The sequence below is a fragment of the Puma concolor genome, chromosome E4 (assembly GCF_028749965.1).
Source record: "Puma concolor isolate L17-30 chromosome E4, mPumCon1.1.hap2, whole genome shotgun sequence".
NCBI classification, from domain to species: Eukaryota; Metazoa; Chordata; class Mammalia; order Carnivora; family Felidae; genus Puma; species Puma concolor.
The window spans coordinates 57,353,430-57,357,038 of NC_141683.1; the positions used below are offsets into that span (position 1 = coordinate 57,353,430).

At 34.8% G+C, this 3,609-nt stretch overlaps 1 pseudogene; it reads left to right on the forward strand.

Moving 5' to 3' along the window:
- Positions 1–989: 989 nt before the first annotated feature.
- Positions 990–1,170, forward strand: LOC112863234 (U2 spliceosomal RNA; annotated as a pseudogene).
- Positions 1,171–3,609: the final 2,439 nt, after the last annotated feature.

Consider the following 3,609-nt stretch of genomic DNA (forward strand, 5'->3'; position numbering starts at 1 on the left):
ATTGATGAAAGTATGATTTCTTAGTCTTAGATGGGTAGGCCAATGTTCACCATGGCTTCCTAAGCCACACTTTGGTGCAATCCAGCACACCCGTCTCAGTTTTCAGCCCGTGGGTTCAGCTCTCCAGCACTGGGATCCTTTTTACAAGTCTCCTCATCACTTGCCACAACAATACCATACAGGTGCAATGGTTCAACTCATTTACTTTCCTTACCCCCCATCGTCCACACCATTGGCATGTGAACCTCTGGGTCTCTTCTATACACTTAAGGAATTGAGGGAATCTTCCTTCAGAGGGCTAACTCAGGCCTCATAAGCAAACCAAGCCTTTCCATGTTTTGTTTGTTTGTTTTTTCTTGATACAGGATAAAACTCTGTGAGGTCATCTCTTCCTGAAGTTCCAAATAGGAAATAGAAAAGCACTTGGAGTTGGAGCGATGGGGGGGGGGGGGGGGGGGGAATCTCTATGGGAGGATGCCTGAGAAACGGATTCTGACCATTTACTTCCTCCCATCTCTTTTTTCTTTTCTTTTCTTTCTTTTTTCCCACGATCTCTTACTCCAGAAGGTGGGATTTTTCACTTTCCTATATGGAAAGGACATGTGTCTACCCGTGGGAATTTGATGCTCAGGTCAACCTTTCCTGGCCCTTGATGATTTTTAAAGAGTAGAAAAAGTTAGAGGTTTGTTTTGCTCCCTCTACAATGCTTAGCTTCTAAGAATATTGTTGTAAAGATTACTCAAAAATCCCATTTTGGGTAGCCAGTGATTGAATATCACCTCTTTCTTTGCTGTTCCTGTTTGGTATCTCCAGTAGATGGATATCGCTAAATAACTAGAAAGCTACATTCATGGAAATATAACAAGAAAGCTTCACATTTTCATATTTATTATATATTATGTATATTTATACATCTTCTGAAATTTAAAATAGATTACATATTTGTAGTTTTATAATATGTTATATGCTATTATATAAAACAGTCAAAGATTGCTTCTCAGCCTTATGGCTAAGATCAAGTGTAGTATCTGTTCTTATCAGTTTAATAAAACAGTCAAAGAATATTCCATTGGCTTCTGTGATTGAGTGAACAAACAAGAGTTGGAGTGGCTGTAGTTATCACAATCAGGTGCCATTTATTACTATCGTTTATGCCAAACAGAAACTCATACAAAAGCAGAAATAGAACAGATCCTTTTTGGCAATAAGACAATATAGTTAAAAATTACATTTAAAAAAGTATAACATAAATTATGACAATTAAAATTAATCTTTATTAAAATTTTATTTATTTATTTACTTATTTGAAAGAGTGTGTACAAGCATGCATCACAAGAGCATGGGAGGGGCAGAGAGAGAATTCCAAGCAGGATCTGTGCTTTCACTGTGGAACCCTACATGGGGCTCAATCGCAGGAACATGAGATCATGACCTGAGCCGAAATCAAGGGCTGGATGCTCAACCGACTGAGCTATCCAGGTGCCGCAGAAAATTAACATTTTAAATTTGTAAAAATACATGAACCTAAGCATAATGAAAACTAGAATTATAAAATATTTAGAAAGTTATATAGACTCCTGGTAAACATGGCAAGTTGAGTAGGCAAACGCCAGACCAATGAAAGGAATGACTGAGTCAGAAAGGAGACCCTGAAGGAGCCTCCTGAAAAATAACTTGCACTGAGTTTTCCTCTGGTGCCTTGATCCTCTCTCTTTGCTGTAATTGTTAAAAATTTCACAACTGTTTGAATATGTGTGAGCTTCTTTTAAGCTCCTGCTAAGGATTTGATATGTTCCTTTTCATGTCTTTTTTCAATTCTGGAAAATTTTTTAGTTCTTATCTCTACCATAGTTGGCTCTCTCCCATTCTCTCTGTGCCCTCTGTCTGGAATTTTTTTAAACAACATATATCAGAATTGGTGATTACATCCTTCATGTTCCTAACTTCTCTATCCTATATTGTCTCTGTCTCTCGGTATGGTGTTTTGAGAAACTTGACTTCCTCAGACCTATTTTCCAATTCTTTTTTTTTAATTTTAATTTTTTATTTTTTTATTAAAATGTTTTATTTATTTTTGAGACAGAGAGAGACAGAGCATGAGCAGGGGAGGGGCAGAGAGAGAGGGAGACACAGAATCTGAAGCAGACCCCAGGCTCCAAGCCGTCAGCACAGAGCCTGATGCAGGGCTTGAACTCACGAACCGTGAGATCATGACCTGAATCAAAGTCAGATGCTTAACCGACTGAGCCACCCAGGCACCCCCTATTTTCCAGTTCTTGACCTCTTTCTTGAGCAGGGTCTGGTTTGTTGTTCAACCTATCTGAGTTATTTTATTTCAATGACTGCCTACATTAATTGATTCTTTTCCATTCTGTCCTATTCTTGCCCAATGACTTCTAACACATCTTTTATTTTTTGAAATACTCTGAACATATTTATTTAATCTCTTTTAGATTATTATCTTTCGTTAAGGTAAAAAAATTCCCACTTATGCATCCAGTGCCTTCCCTCAAGTTGGTTTGCTCATTTTTGATGTTTGTGATTTTATTATGAGTAAATATAAAAATAATCACTAAATTGTTATAATTAAAAATCAAGCTTGACCAAAAATCTAGGCAAAAATTACATGGAAAATAAGAGCATAGAGTTAAATCATTCTAAGGTTTTTTAGACTGTTTAATAGGAAGATATAGATAATGATTAAATTTTAAACTATTAAATTAAATTAAATTAATGTTACAGATTTGAGGTTAACCACTAAAAGAACATAAATGGAATGTATAATTCCAAAACCACTAGAGGAAAATAAAGAATTTAAAAAATTCAATAAAATCAATAGAAAGCAAAAAAAAGAGAGGGGGGGATATAGAGAGAAGCATGGTAAATATAAAACACAAAATCAAGTATATCAATACTCAAAATATTACAAACAGATTTAAATCAATTATTAAAAGTCCAAATTGGTCAGACAATATTTAAAGGACAAATCCAGCACTATGATACCAACAAAAGACACACTTAAAGTAAATTGCACCAACAAGATAAGTAAGTCCAGGGCAGGTAAGGTATCATGGTGACCATAGTTAACAATATTAAATTTTATATTTGAAAGAGAGAGTGGATTTTTAAAGTTCTCATCAGAAGAAAAAAAATGTAACTAAGTGTGGTGACAGATGTTAACTAAATTTATTTTAATCATTTCACAATACATATACCTATATCAAACCATTATGTTTTATGCTTAAAACTATATACAGTGTTATGAGTCAATTATACTTCAGTTTAAAAGAGTAGATTATACCTAAAGACTAAAAAATAAGAGGATGGAAATATTAATAAATGAAGGGATTAAATAAACGCTGGTTTAGTCACATGACAAAATACCATACAGCAGCTAAAAACAAATGAGCTCTCCATATCCAGATGTATCAATATATCAATCAATCTATATAGGTCCATTAGTATAGTTTTTGAAAATTGAATATAAAAGATGCAGAAGTATACATCGGTATGGTAGTATTATAACTACTTTAATAAGTGCTTTAAAAGCATAAAATAGGGGCGCCTGGGTGGCTCAGTCAGTTAAGCGGCTGACTTCGGCTCAGGTCA